A 14,847-nucleotide genomic window follows, 5' to 3' on the forward strand; every position below is an offset into this window, starting at 1 on the left:
GACTGAGCCTCACCGTCTTATATAAAGTTCAGACGGAACTTTGCACGTGTCATAGTGGAGCCCTCAGGATTCCAGAGCCAGCTTTCTGACATCATAATGGGGCCTCAGAGATAAAAGCCTGGGCCCAGGCAGTGTTGGTCAGTGCTGCTCAGCAGGCAGCACTGGACTGGACTGGATTACAGCTGATACAAGGTGTGAAGGAACAAGGGGTGGCTGTGGGCATGCACTTGCTGCCGCTGCCAGTGTTTATCTGCATGGCAGCAGGGCATTTGGGCGTTGCCAGGAAGGCGTTTTTATGTAGATTCCTCCTCTTTCAGCACTGCATTGTGGTGCAAGCAAAAGAAGCAAATCCTGTCTGGCTTCCTCTCCGGCCTTTATTCACCTCCCGTGTAGCTGTGAGTGTGTGAGCCTGCAGGGCCCCATGGAATTGCCTAGAAGTAGGCTGAATCGCTGCAAGGGCTGAACAGCAGTATCGGGCAGGCTCGGGCAACGCGCGGCCCGTTCGGGTTATCGCTTCTCGGCCTTTTGGCTAAGATCAAGTGTAGTATCTGTTCTTATCAGTTTAATATCTGATACGTCCCCTATCTGGGGACCATATATTAAATGGATTTTTAGAACAGGGAGATGGAAATAGAGCTTGCTCTGTCCACTCCACGCATTGACCTGGTATTGCAGTATTTCCAGGACCGGTGCACCCTTTCCTTATGTGTTGACTAAAAGCAGATTCCAAAAGTGTTTTTTGTCTTTGCTATTGTTTCTGTCTTTCTGAAGGGATCTCCCCTTTTAATCCCATTATTTCAACACCTGTTGGAAAATGCATGAGTGATAATGAGCTCATTGATTAAATGCAATTAATGAATAGATTGCCACCTCTTGTTGTGTGTCGTCTGTGTTTCTGTGTTTCCGGCATTTCACATTGGAACACCTCATTCACCTTCCTTGTCTTCTCTCCGCCCTCCCTTTTAGGTAAGTTAAAGAGCTGCACCTGAGCCAGCCACTGATTGATTGATTGATTGATTGATTGATTGATTGATTGATTGATTGATTGATGCAGCACAACAGTCAAATAGTGGAGTGGAGTAGGGGAACAGCAAACAGCCAATAAAGCAGCCCGCCCGCTCGCCTGCCCGCCACAATGGACCTACCTGTGTACACTAGATGGATGTGATGGAATGTACTGTCGTCCCTACATTTCAAGAAGAAGTAAGAATTGCAGTTGCAACAAAGCCTTGCTTGCCTACAAAGAGAGCAGCAATTTGGATTTGTTACTATGTTACCTAGAAGAATAACAAACTGTGCAAGGATGGAGGTTGTAGGAGCAAGGAGAAGTTGTCTGTAAAGTTGGTGGATGCCTATTTTCCATTTTGCAGTCCCTTGTCTCCCTCTTGTGGCCTCCTGGAGGCAACTAGCTGTGCAAAAAAAAGACAGCCTGGCGGCCGGCTGTTGCAGTGTTGCCCTCTCAGGCAACACTGAGTGACTGACTGAGCCTCACCGTCTTATATAAAGTTCAGACGGAACTTTGCACGTGTCATAGTGGAGCCCTCAGGATTCCAGAGCCAGCTTTCTGACATCATAATGGGGCCTCAGAGATAAAAGCCTGGGCCCAGGCAGTGTTGGTCAGTGCTGCTCAGCAGGCAGCACTGGACTGGACTGGATTACAGCTGATACAAGGTGTGAAGGAACAAGGGGTGGCTGTGGGCATGCACTTGCTGCCGCTGCCAGTGTTTATCTGCATGGCAGCAGGGCATTTGGGCGTTGCCAGGAAGGCGTTTTTATGTAGATTCCTCCTCTTTCAGCACTGCATTGTGGTGCAAGCAAAAGAAGCAAATCCTGTCTGGCTTCCTCTCCGGCCTTTATTCACCTCCCGTGTAGCTGTGAGTGTGTGAGCCTGCAGGGCCCCATGGAATTGCCTAGAAGTAGGCTGAATCGCTGCAAGGGCTGAACAGCAGTATCGGGCAGGCTCGGGCAACGCGCGGCCCGTTCGGGTTATCGCTTCTCGGCCTTTTGGCTAAGATCAAGTGTAGTATCTGTTCTTATCAGTTTAATATCTGATACGTCCCCTATCTGGGGACCATATATTAAATGGATTTTTAGAACAGGGAGATGGAAATAGAGCTTGCTCTGTCCACTCCACGCATTGACCTGGTATTGCAGTATTTCCAGGACCGGTGCACCCTTTCCTTATGTGTTGACTAAAAGCAGATTCCAAAAGTGTTTTTTGTCTTTGCTATTGTTTCTGTCTTTCTGAAGGGATCTCCCCTTTTAATCCCATTATTTCAACACCTGTTGGACAATGCATGAGTGATAATGAGCTCATTGATTAAATGCAATTAATGAATAGATTGCCACCTCTTGTTGTGTGTCGTCTGTGTTTCTGTGTTTCCGGCATTTCACATTGGAACACCTCATTCACCTTCCTTGTCTTCTCTCCGCCCTCCCTTTTAGGTAAGTTAAAGAGCTGCACCTGAGCCAGCCACTGATTGATTGATTGATTGATTGATTGATTGATTGATTGATTGATTGATTGATTGATTGATTGATTGATGCAGCACAACAGTCAAATAGTGGAGTGGAGTAGGGGAACAGCAAACAGCCAATAAAGCAGCCCGCCCGCTCGCCTGCCCGCCACAATGGACCTACCTGTGTACACTAGATGGATGTGATGGAATGTACTGTCGTCCCTACATTTCAAGAAGAAGTAAGAATTGCAGTTGCAACAAAGCCTTGCTTGCCTACAAAGAGAGCAGCAATTTGGATTTGTTACTATGTTACCTAGAAGAATAACAAACTGTGCAAGGATGGAGGTTGTAGGAGCAAGGAGAAGTTGTCTGTAAAGTTGGTGGATGCCTATTTTCCATTTTGCAGTCCCTTGTCTCCCTCTTGTGGCCTCCTGGAGGCAACTAGCTGTGCAAAAAAAAGACAGCCTGGCGGCCGGCTGTTGCAGTGTTGCCCTCTCAGGCAACACTGAGTGACTGACTGAGCCTCACCGTCTTATATAAAGTTCAGACGGAACTTTGCACGTGTCATAGTGGAGCCCTCAGGATTCCAGAGCCAGCTTTCTGACATCATAATGGGGCCTCAGAGATAAAAGCCTGGGCCCAGGCAGTGTTGGTCAGTGCTGCTCAGCAGGCAGCACTGGACTGGACTGGATTACAGCTGATACAAGGTGTGAAGGAACAAGGGGTGGCTGTGGGCATGCACTTGCTGCCGCTGCCAGTGTTTATCTGCATGGCAGCAGGGCATTTGGGCGTTGCCAGGAAGGCGTTTTTATGTCGATTCCTCCTCTTTCAGCACTGCATTGTGGTGCAAGCAAAAGAAGCAAATCCTGTCTGGCTTCCTCTCCGGCCTTTATTCACCTCCCGTGTAGCTGTGAGTGTGTGAGCCTGCAGGGCCCCATGGAATTGCCTAGAAGTAGGCTGAATCGCTGCAAGGGCTGAACAGCAGTATCGGGCAGGCTCGGGCAACGCGCGGCCCGTTCGGGTTATCGCTTCTCGGCCTTTTGGCTAAGATCAAGTGTAGTATCTGTTCTTATCAGTTTAATATCTGATACGTCCCCTATCTGGGGACCATATATTAAATGGATTTTTAGAACAGGGAGATGGAAATAGAGCTTGCTCTGTCCACTCCACGCATTGACCTGGTATTGCAGTATTTCCAGGACCGGTGCACCCTTTCCTTATGTGTTGACTAAAAGCAGATTCCAAAAGTGTTTTTTGTCTTTGCTATTGTTTCTGTCTTTCTGAAGGGATCTCCCCTTTTAATCCCATTATTTCAACACCTGTTGGACAATGCATGAGTGATAATGAGCTCATTGATTAAATGCAATTAATGAATAGATTGCCACCTCTTGTTGTGTGTCGTCTGTGTTTCTGTGTTTCCGGCATTTCACATTGGAACACCTCATTCACCTTCCTTGTCTTCTCTCCGCCCTCCCTTTTAGGTAAGTTAAAGAGCTGCACCTGAGCCAGCCACTGATTGATTGATTGATTGATTGATTGATTGATTGATTGATTGATTGATTGATTGATGCAGCACAACAGTCAAATAGTGGAGTGGAGTAGGGGAACAGCAAACAGCCAATAAAGCAGCCCGCCCGCTCGCCTGCCCGCCACAATGGACCTACCTGTGTACACTAGATGGATGTGATGGAATGTACTGTCGTCCCTACATTTCAAGAAGAAGTAAGAATTGCAGTTGCAACAAAGCCTTGCTTGCCTACAAAGAGAGCAGCAATTTGGATTTGTTACTATGTTACCTAGAAGAATAACAAACTGTGCAACGATGGAGGTTGTAGGAGCAAGGAGAAGTTGTCTGTAAAGTTGGTGGATGCCTATTTTCCATTTTGCAGTCCCTTGTCTCCCTCTTGTGGCCTCCTGGAGGCAACTAGCTGTGCAAAAAAAAGACAGCCTGGCGGCCGGCTGTTGCAGTGTTGCCCTCTCAGGCAACACTGAGTGACTGACTGAGCCTCACCGTCTTATATAAAGTTCAGACGGAACTTTGCACGTGTCATAGTGGAGCCCTCAGGATTCCAGAGCCAGCTTTCTGACATCATAATGGGGCCTCAGAGATAAAAGCCTGGGCCCAGGCAGTGTTGGTCAGTGCTGCTCAGCAGGCAGCACTGGACTGGACTGGATTACAGCTGATACAAAGTGTGAAGGAACAAGGGGTGGCTGTGGGCATGCACTTGCTGCCGCTGCCAGTGTTTATCTGCATGGCAGCAGGGCATTTGGGCGTTGCCAGGAAGGCGTTTTTATGTCGATTCCTCCTCTTTCAGCACTGCATTGTGGTGCAAGCAAAAGAAGCAAATCCTGTCTGGCTTCCTCTCCGGCCTTTATTCACCTCCCGTGTAGCTGTGAGTGTGTGAGCCTGCAGGGCCCCATGGAATTGCCTAGAAGTAGGCTGAATCGCTGCAAGGGCTGAACAGCAGTATCGGGCAGGCTCGGGCAACGCGCGGCCCGTTCGGGTTATCGCTTCTCGGCCTTTTGGCTAAGATCAAGTGTAGTATCTGTTCTTATCAGTTTAATATCTGATACGTCCCCTATCTGGGGACCATATATTAAATGGATTTTTAGAACAGGGAGATGGAAATAGAGCTTGCTCTGTCCACTCCACGCATTGACCTGGTATTGCAGTATTTCCAGGACCGGTGCACCCTTTCCTTATGTGTTGACTAAAAGCAGATTCCAAAAGTGTTTTTTGTCTTTGCTATTGTTTCTGTCTTTCTGAAGGGATCTCCCCTTTTAATCCCATTATTTCAACACCTGTTGGACAATGCATGAGTGATAATGAGCTCATTGATTAAATGCAATTAATGAATAGATTGCCACCTCTTGTTGTGTGTCGTCTGTGTTTCTGTGTTTCCGGCATTTCACATTGGAACACCTCATTCACCTTCCTTGTCTTCTCTCCGCCCTCCCTTTTAGGTAAGTTAAAGAGCTGCACCTGAGCCAGCCACTGATTGATTGATTGATTGATTGATTGATTGATTGATTGATTGATTGATGCAGCACAACAGTCAAATAGTGGAGTGGAGTAGGGGAACAGCAAACAGCCAATAAAGCAGCCTGCCCGCTCGCCTGCCCGCCACAATGGACCTACCTGTGTACACTAGATGGATGTGATGGAATGTACTGTCGTCCCTACATTTCAAGAAGAAGTAAGAATTGCAGTTGCAACAAAGCCTTGCTTGCCTACAAAGAGAGCAGCAATTTGGATTTGTTACTATGTTACCTAGAAGAATAACAAACTGTGCAAGGATGGAGGTTGTAGGAGCAAGGAGAAGTTGTCTGTAAAGTTGGTGGATGCCTATTTTCCATTTTGCAGTCCCTTGTCTCCCTCTTGTGGCCTCCTGGAGGCAACTAGCTGTGCAAAAAAAAGACAGCCTGGCGGCCGGCTGTTGCAGTGTTGCCCTCTCAGGCAACACTGAGTGACTGACTGAGCCTCACCGTCTTATATAAAGTTCAGACGGAACTTTGCACGTGTCATAGTGGAGCCCTCAGGATTCCAGAGCCAGCTTTCTGACATCATAATGGGGCCTCAGAGATAAAAGCCTGGGCCCAGGCAGTGTTGGTCAGTGCTGCTCAGCAGGCAGCACTGGACTGGACTGGATTACAGCTGATACAAGGTGTGAAGGAACAAGGGGTGGCTGTGGGCATGCACTTGCTGCCGCTGCCAGTGTTTATCTGCATGGCAGCAGGGCATTTGGGCGTTGCCAGGAAGGCGTTTTTATGTAGATTCCTCCTCTTTCAGCACTGCATTGTGGTGCAAGCAAAAGAAGCAAATCCTGTCTGGCTTCCTCTCCGGCCTTTATTCACCTCCCGTGTAGCTGTGAGTGTGTGAGCCTGCAGGGCCCCATGGAATTGCCTAGAAGTAGGCTGAATCGCTGCAAGGGCTGAACAGCAGTATCGGGCAGGCTCGGGCAACGCGCGGCCCGTTCGGGTTATCGCTTCTCGGCCTTTTGGCTAAGATCAAGTGTAGTATCTGTTCTTATCAGTTTAATATCTGATACGTCCCCTATCTGGGGACCATATATTAAATGGATTTTTAGAACAGGGAGATGGAAATAGAGCTTGCTCTGTCCACTCCACGCATTGACCTGGTATTGCAGTATTTCCAGGACCGGTGCACCCTTTCCTTATGTGTTGACTAAAAGCAGATTCCAAAAGTGTTTTTTGTCTTTGCTATTGTTTCTGTCTTTCTGAAGGGATCTCCCCTTTTAATCCCATTATTTCAACACCTGTTGGACAATGCATGAGTGATAATGAGCTCATTGATTAAATGCAATTAATGAATAGATTGCCACCTCTTGTTGTGTGTCGTCTGTGTTTCTGTGTTTCCGGCATTTCACATTGGAACACCTCATTCACCTTCCTTGTCTTCTCTCCGCCCTCCCTTTTAGGTAAGTTAAAGAGCTGCACCTGAGCCAGCCACTGATTGATTGATTGATTGATTGATTGATTGATTGATTGATTGATTGATGCAGCACAACAGTCAAATAGTGGAGTGGAGTAGGGGAACAGCAAACAGCCAATAAAGCAGCCCGCCCGCTCGCCTGCCCGCCACAATGGACCTACCTGTGTACACTAGATGGATGTGATGGAATGTACTGTCGTCCCTACATTTCAAGAAGAAGTAAGAATTGCAGTTGCAACAAAGCCTTGCTTGCCTACAAAGAGAGCAGCAATTTGGATTTGTTACTATGTTACCTAGAAGAATAACAAACTGTGCAAGGATGGAGGTTGTAGGAGCAAGGAGAAGTTGTCTGTAAAGTTGGTGGATGCCTATTTTCCATTTTGCAGTCCCTTGTCTCCCTCTTGTGGCCTCCTGGAGGCAACTAGCTGTGCAAAAAAAAGACAGCCTGGCGGCCGGCTGTTGCAGTGTTGCCCTCTCAGGCAACACTGAGTGACTGACTGAGCCTCACCGTCTTATATAAAGTTCAGACGGAACTTTGCACGTGTCATAGTGGAGCCCTCAGGATTCCAGAGCCAGCTTTCTGACATCATAATGGGGCCTCAGAGATAAAAGCCTGGGCCCAGGCAGTGTTGGTCAGTGCTGCTCAGCAGGCAGCACTGGACTGGACTGGATTACAGCTGATACAAGGTGTGAAGGAACAAGGGGTGGCTGTGGGCATGCACTTGCTGCCGCTGCCAGTGTTTATCTGCATGGCAGCAGGGCATTTGGGCGTTGCCAGGAAGGCGTTTTTATGTAGATTCCTCCTCTTTCAGCACTGCATTGTGGTGCAAGCAAAAGAAGCAAATCCTGTCTGGCTTCCTCTCCGGCCTTTATTCACCTCCCGTGTAGCTGTGAGTGTGTGAGCCTGCAGGGCCCCATGGAATTGCCTAGAAGTAGGCTGAATCGCTGCAAGGGCTGAACAGCAGTATCGGGCAGGCTCGGGCAACGCGCGGCCCGTTCGGGTTATCGCTTCTCGGCCTTTTGGCTAAGATCAAGTGTAGTATCTGTTCTTATCAGTTTAATATCTGATACGTCCCCTATCTGGGGACCATATATTAAATGGATTTTTAGAACAGGGAGATGGAAATAGAGCTTGCTCTGTCCACTCCACGCATTGACCTGGTATTGCAGTATTTCCAGGACTGGTGCACCCTTTCCTTATGTGTTGACTAAAAGCAGATTCCAAAAGTGTTTTTTGTCTTTGCTATTGTTTCTGTCTTTCTGAAGGGATCTCCCCTTTTAATCCCATTATTTCAACACCTGTTGGACAATGCATGAGTGATAATGAGCTCATTGATTAAATGCAATTAATGAATAGATTGCCACCTCTTGTTGTGTGTCGTCTGTGTTTCTGTGTTTCCGGCATTTCACATTGGAACACCTCATTCACCTTCCTTGTCTTCTCTCCGCCCTCCCTTTTAGGTAAGTTAAAGAGCTGCACCTGAGCCAGCCACTGATTGATTGATTGATTGATTGATTGATTGATTGATTGATTGATTGATTGATTGATTGATTGATTGATGCAGCACAACAGTCAAATAGTGGAGTGGAGTAGGGGAACAGCAAACAGCCAATAAAGCAGCCCGCCCGCTCGCCTGCCCGCCACAATGGACCTACCTGTGTACACTAGATGGATGTGATGGAATGTACTGTCGTCCCTACATTTCAAGAAGAAGTAAGAATTGCAGTTGCAACAAAGCCTTGCTTGCCTACAAAGAGAGCAGCAATTTGGATTTGTTACTATGTTACCTAGAAGAATAACAAACTGTGCAAGGATGGAGGTTGTAGGAGCAAGGAGAAGTTGTCTGTAAAGTTGGTGGATGCCTATTTTCCATTTTGCAGTCCCTTGTCTCCCTCTTGTGGCCTCCTGGAGGCAACTAGCTGTGCAAAAAAAAGACAGCCTGGCGGCCGGCTGTTGCAGTGTTGCCCTCTCAGGCAACACTGAGTGACTGACTGAGCCTCACCGTCTTATATAAAGTTCAGACGGAACTTTGCACGTGTCATAGTGGAGCCCTCAGGATTCCAGAGCCAGCTTTCTGACATCATAATGGGGCCTCAGAGATAAAAGCCTGGGCCCAGGCAGTGTTGGTCAGTGCTGCTCAGCAGGCAGCACTGGACTGGACTGGATTACAGCTGATACAAGGTGTGAAGGAACAAGGGGTGGCTGTGGGCATGCACTTGCTGCCGCTGCCAGTGTTTATCTGCATGGCAGCAGGGCATTTGGGCGTTGCCAGGAAGGCGTTTTTATGTCGATTCCTCCTCTTTCAGCACTGCATTGTGGTGCAAGCAAAAGAAGCAAATCCTGTCTGGCTTCCTCTCCGGCCTTTATTCACCTCCCGTGTAGCTGTGAGTGTGTGAGCCTGCAGGGCCCCATGGAATTGCCTAGAAGTAGGCTGAATCGCTGCAAGGGCTGAACAGCAGTATCGGGCAGGCTCGGGCAACACGCGGCCCGTTCGGGTTATCGCTTCTCGGCCTTTTGGCTAAGATCAAGTGTAGTATCTGTTCTTATCAGTTTAATATCTGATACGTCCCCTATCTGGGGACCATATATTAAATGGATCTTTAGAACAGGGAGATGGAAATAGAGCTTGCTCTGTCCACTCCACGCATTGACCTGGTATTGCAGTATTTCCAGGACCGGTGCACCCTTTCCTTATGTGTTGACTAAAAGCAGATTCCAAAAGTGTTTTTTGTCTTTGCTATTGTTTCTGTCTTTCTGAAGGGATCTCCCCTTTTAATCCCATTATTTCAACACCTGTTGGACAATGCATGAGTGATAATGAGCTCATTGATTAAATGCAATTAATGAATAGATTGCCACCTCTTGTTGTGTGTCGTCTGTGTTTCTGTGTTTCCGGCATTTCACATTGGAACACCTCATTCACCTTCCTTGTCTTCTCTCCGCCCTCCCTTTTAGGTAAGTTAAAGAGCTGCACCTGAGCCAGCCACTGATTGATTGATTGATTGATTGATTGATTGATTGATTGATTGATTGATTGATTGATGCAGCACAACAGTCAAATAGTGGAGTGGAGTAGGGGAACAGCAAACAGCCAATAAAGCAGCCCGCCCGCTCGCCTGCCCGCCACAATGGACCTACCTGTGTACACTAGATGGATGTGATGGAATGTACTGTCGTCCCTACATTTCAAGAAGAAGTAAGAATTGCAGTTGCAACAAAGCCTTGCTTGCCTACAAAGAGAGCAGCAATTTGGATTTGTTACTATGTTACCTAGAAGAATAACAAACTGTGCAAGGATGGAGGTTGTAGGAGCAAGGAGAAGTTGTCTGTAAAGTTGGTGGATGCCTATTTTCCATTTTGCAGTCCCTTGTCTCCCTCTTGTGGCCTCCTGGAGGCAACTAGCTGTGCAAAAAAAAGACAGCCTGGCGGCCGGCTGTTGCAGTGTTGCCCTCTCAGGCAACACTGAGTGACTGACTGAGCCTCACCGTCTTATATAAAGTTCAGACGGAACTTTGCACGTGTCATAGTGGAGCCCTCAGGATTCCAGAGCCAGCTTTCTGACATCATAATGGGGCCTCAGAGATAAAAGCCTGGACCCAGGCAGTATTGGTCAGTGCTGCTCAGCAGGCAGCACTGGACTGGACTGGATTACAGCTGATACAAGGTGTGAAGGAACAAGGGGTGGCTGTGGGCATGCACTTGCTGCCGCTGCCAGTGTTTATCTGCATGGCAGCAGGGCATTTGGCCGTTGCCAGGAAGGCGTTTTTATGTAGATTCCTCCTCTTTCAGCACTGCATTGTGGTGCAAGCAAAAGAAGCAAATCCTGTCTGGCTTCCTCTCCGGCCTTTATTCACCTCCCGTGTAGCTGTGAGTGTGTGAGCCTGCAGGGCCCCATGGAATTGCCTAGAAGTAGGCTGAATCGCTGCAAGGGCTGAACAGCAGTATCGGGCAGGCTCGGGCAACGCGCGGCCCGTTCGGGTTATCGCTTCTCGGCCTTTTGGCTAAGATCAAGTGTAGTATCTGTTCTTATCAGTTTAATATCTGATACGTCCCCTATCTGGGGACCATATATTAAATGGATTTTTAGAACAGGGAGATGGAAATAGAGCTTGCTCTGTCCACTCCACGCATTGACCTGGTATTGCAGTATTTCCAGGACCGGTGCACCCTTTCCTTATGTGTTGACTAAAAGCAGATTCCAAAAGTGTTTTTTGTCTTTGCTATTGTTTCTGTCTTTCTGAAGGGATCTCCCCTTTTAATCCCATTATTTCAACACCTGTTGGACAATGCATGAGTGATAATGAGCTCATTGATTAAATGCAATTAATGAATAGATTGCCACCTCTTGTTGTGTGTCGTCTGTGTTTCTGTGTTTCCGGCATTTCACATTGGAACACCTCATTCACCTTCCTTGTCTTCTCTCCGCCCTCCCTTTTAGGTAAGTTAAAGAGCTGCACCTGAGCCAGCCACTGATTGATTGATTGATTGATTGATTGATTGATTGATTGATTGATTGATTGATTGATTGATTGATTGATGCAGCACAACAGTCAAATAGTGGAGTGGAGTAGGGGAACAGCAAACAGCCAATAAAGCAGCCCGCCCGCTCGCCTGCCCGCCACAATGGACCTACCTGTGTACACTAGATGGATGTGATGGAATGTACTGTCGTCCCTACATTTCAAGAAGAAGTAAGAATTGCAGTTGCAACAAAGCCTTGCTTGCCTACAAAGAGAGCAGCAATTTGGATTTGTTACTATGTTACCTAGAAGAATAACAAACTGTGCAAGGATGGAGGTTGTAGGAGCAAGGAGAAGTTGTCTGTAAAGTTGGTGGATGCCTATTTTCCATTTTGCAGTCCCTTGTCTCCCTCTTGTGGCCTCCTGGAGGCAACTAGCTGTGCAAAAAAAAGACAGCCTGGCGGCCGGCTGTTGCAGTGTTGCCCTCTCAGGCAACACTGAGTGACTGACTGAGCCTCACCGTCTTATATAAAGTTCAGACGGAACTTTGCACGTGTCATAGTGGAGCCCTCAGGATTCCAGAGCCAGCTTTCTGACATCATAATGGGGCCTCAGAGATAAAAGCCTGGGCCCAGGCAGTGTTGGTCAGTGCTGCTCAGCAGGCAGCACTGGACTGGACTGGATTACAGCTGATACAAGGTGTGAAGGAACAAGGGGTGGCTGTGGGCATGCACTTGCTGCCGCTGCCAGTGTTTATCTGCATGGCAGCAGGGCATTTGGGCGTTGCCAGGAAGGCGTTTTTATGTAGATTCCTCCTCTTTCAGCACTGCATTGTGGTGCAAGCAAAAGAAGCAAATCCTGTCTGGCTTCCTCTCCGGCCTTTATTCACCTCCCGTGTAGCTGTGAGTGTGTGAGCCTGCAGGGCCCCATGGAATTGCCTAGAAGTAGGCTGAATCGCTGCAAGGGCTGAACAGCAGTATCGGGCAGGCTCGGGCAACGCGCGGCCCGTTCGGGTTATCGCTTCTCGGCCTTTTGGCTAAGATCAAGTGTAGTATCTGTTCTTATCAGTTTAATATCTGATACGTCCCCTATCTGGGGACCATATATTAAATGGATTTTTAGAACAGGGAGATGGAAATAGAGCTTGCTCTGTCCACTCCACGCATTGACCTGGTATTGCAGTATTTCCAGGACCGGTGCACCCTTTCCTTATGTGTTGACTAAAAGCAGATTCCAAAAGTGTTTTTTGTCTTTGCTATTGTTTCTGTCTTTCTGAAGGGATCTCCCCTTTTAATCCCATTATTTCAACACCTGTTGGACAATGCATGAGTGATAATGAGCTCATTGATTAAATGCAATTAATGAATAGATTGCCACCTCTTGTTGTGTGTCGTCTGTGTTTCTGTGTTTCCGGCATTTCACATTGGAACACCTCATTCACCTTCCTTGTCTTCTCTCCGCCCTCCCTTTTAGGTAAGTTAAAGAGCTGCACCTGAGCCAGCCACTGATTGATTTATTGATTGATTGATTGATTGATTGATTGATTGATTGATTGATGCAGCACAACAGTCAAATAGTGGAGTGGAGTAGGGGAACAGCAAACAGCCAATAAAGCAGCCCGCCCGCTCGCCTGCCCGCCACAATGGACCTACCTGTGTACACTAGATGGATGTGATGGAATGTACTGTCGTCCCTACATTTCAAGAAGAAGTAAGAATTGCAGTTGCAACAAAGCCTTGCTTGCCTACAAAGAGAGCAGCAATTTGGATTTGTTACTATGTTACCTAGAAGAATAACAAACTGTGCAAGGATGGAGGTTGTAGGAGCAAGGAGAAGTTGTCTGTAAAGTTGGTGGATGCCTATTTTCCATTTTGCAGTCCCTTGTCTCCCTCTTGTGGCCTCCTGGAGGCAACTAGCTGTGCAAAAAAAAGACAGCCTGGCGGCCGGCTGTTGCAGTGTTGCCCTCTCAGGCAACACTGAGTGACTGACTGAGCCTCACCGTCTTATATAAAGTTCAGACGGAACTTTGCACGTGTCATAGTGGAGCCCTCAGGATTCCAGAGCCAGCTTTCTGACATCATAATGGGGCCTCAGAGATAAAAGCCTGGGCCCAGGCAGTGTTGGTCAGTGCTGCTCAGCAGGCAGCACTGGACTGGACTGGATTACAGCTGATACAAGGTGTGAAGGAACAAGGGGTGGCTGTGGGCATGCACTTGCTGCCGCTGCCAGTGTTTATCTGCATGGCAGCAGGGCATTTGGGCGTTGCCAGGAAGGCGTTTTTATGTCGATTCCTCCTCTTTCAGCACTGCATTGTGGTGCAAGCAAAAGAAGCAAATCCTGTCTGGCTTCCTCTCCGGCCTTTATTCACCTCCCGTGTAGCTGTGAGTGTGTGAGCCTGCAGGGCCCCATGGAATTGCCTAGAAGTAGGCTGAATCGCTGCAAGGGCTGAACAGCAGTATCGGGCAGGCTCGGGCAACGCGCGGCCCGTTCGGGTTATCGCTTCTCGGCCTTTTGGCTAAGATCAAGTGTAGTATCTGTTCTTATCAGTTTAATATCTGATACGTCCCCTATCTGGGGACCATATATTAAATGGATTTTTAGAACAGGGAGATGGAAATAGAGCTTGCTCTGTCCACTCCACGCATTGACCTGGTATTGCAGTATTTCCAGGACCGGTGCACCCTTTCCTTATGTGTTGACTAAAAGCAGATTCCAAAAGTGTTTTTTGTCTTTGCTATTGTTTCTGTCTTTCTGAAGGGATCTCCCCTTTTAATCCCATTATTTCAACACCTGTTGGACAATGCATGAGTGATAATGAGCTCATTGATTAAATGCAATTAATGAATAGATTGCCACCTCTTGTTGTGTGTCGTCTGTGTTTCTGTGTTTCCGGCATTTCACATTGGAACACCTCATTCACCTTCCTTGTCTTCTCTCCGCCCTCCCTTTTAGGTAAGTTAAAGAGCTGCACCTGAGCCAGCCACTGATTGATTGATTGATTGATTGATTGATTGATTGATTGATTGATTGATTGATTGATGCAGCACAACAGTCAAATAGTGGAGTGGAGTAGGGGAACAGCAAACAGCCAATAAAGCAGCCCGCCCGCTCGCCTGCCCGCCACAATGGACCTACCTGTGTACACTAGATGGATGTGATGGAATGTACTGTCGTCCCTACATTTCAAGAAGAAGTAAGAATTGCAGTTGCAACAAAGCCTTGCTTGCCTACAAAGAGAGCAGCAATTTGGATTTGTTACTATGTTACCTAGAAGAATAACAAACTGTGCAAGGATGGAGGTTGTAGGAGCAAGGAGAAGTTGTCTGTAAAGTTGGTGGATGCCTATTTTCCATTTTGCAGTCCCTTGTCTCCCTCTTGTGGCCTCCTGGAGGCAACTAGCTGTGCAAAAAAAAGACAGCCTGGCGGCCGGCTGTTGCAGTGTTGCCCTCTCAGGCAACACTGAGTGACTGACTG

The 14,847-nt window shown here is 47.7% G+C and overlaps 10 non-coding genes across 10 annotated transcripts; all 10 read left to right on the forward strand.

The window, feature by feature from the left end:
- The first annotated feature begins 509 nt into the window (after positions 1-509).
- LOC142693933 (U2 spliceosomal RNA) lies at positions 510-700 on the forward strand. Its single transcript, XR_012862220.1, has one exon. It is a non-coding gene; the product is annotated as a U2 spliceosomal RNA (small nuclear RNA).
- Positions 701-1,988: 1,288 nt separating this feature from the next.
- Positions 1,989-2,179, forward strand: LOC142693945 (U2 spliceosomal RNA). The gene has a single exon (XR_012862231.1). It is a non-coding gene; the product is annotated as a U2 spliceosomal RNA (small nuclear RNA).
- A 1,304-nt stretch (positions 2,180-3,483) lies between these two features.
- On the forward strand, positions 3,484-3,674 carry LOC142693957 (U2 spliceosomal RNA). Its single transcript, XR_012862242.1, has one exon. It is a non-coding gene; the product is annotated as a U2 spliceosomal RNA (small nuclear RNA).
- Positions 3,675-4,966: 1,292 nt separating this feature from the next.
- On the forward strand, positions 4,967-5,157 carry LOC142693970 (U2 spliceosomal RNA). The gene has a single exon (XR_012862254.1). It is a non-coding gene; the product is annotated as a U2 spliceosomal RNA (small nuclear RNA).
- Positions 5,158-6,441: 1,284 nt separating this feature from the next.
- Positions 6,442-6,632, forward strand: LOC142693982 (U2 spliceosomal RNA). The gene has a single exon (XR_012862265.1). It is a non-coding gene; the product is annotated as a U2 spliceosomal RNA (small nuclear RNA).
- A 1,284-nt stretch (positions 6,633-7,916) lies between these two features.
- Positions 7,917-8,107, forward strand: LOC142693801 (U2 spliceosomal RNA). The gene has a single exon (XR_012862104.1). It is a non-coding gene; the product is annotated as a U2 spliceosomal RNA (small nuclear RNA).
- A 1,304-nt stretch (positions 8,108-9,411) lies between these two features.
- LOC142693812 (U2 spliceosomal RNA) lies at positions 9,412-9,602 on the forward strand. Its single transcript, XR_012862114.1, has one exon. It is a non-coding gene; the product is annotated as a U2 spliceosomal RNA (small nuclear RNA).
- Positions 9,603-10,894: 1,292 nt separating this feature from the next.
- Positions 10,895-11,085, forward strand: LOC142693994 (U2 spliceosomal RNA). The gene has a single exon (XR_012862276.1). It is a non-coding gene; the product is annotated as a U2 spliceosomal RNA (small nuclear RNA).
- A 1,304-nt stretch (positions 11,086-12,389) lies between these two features.
- LOC142694006 (U2 spliceosomal RNA) lies at positions 12,390-12,580 on the forward strand. The gene has a single exon (XR_012862287.1). It is a non-coding gene; the product is annotated as a U2 spliceosomal RNA (small nuclear RNA).
- A 1,288-nt stretch (positions 12,581-13,868) lies between these two features.
- On the forward strand, positions 13,869-14,059 carry LOC142694018 (U2 spliceosomal RNA). The gene has a single exon (XR_012862298.1). It is a non-coding gene; the product is annotated as a U2 spliceosomal RNA (small nuclear RNA).
- The last annotated feature ends 788 nt before the right edge of the window (positions 14,060-14,847 follow it).

The sequence above is a fragment of the Rhinoderma darwinii genome (assembly GCF_050947455.1).
Source record: "Rhinoderma darwinii isolate aRhiDar2 chromosome 5 unlocalized genomic scaffold, aRhiDar2.hap1 SUPER_5_unloc_45, whole genome shotgun sequence".
NCBI classification, from domain to species: Eukaryota; Metazoa; Chordata; class Amphibia; order Anura; family Rhinodermatidae; genus Rhinoderma; species Rhinoderma darwinii.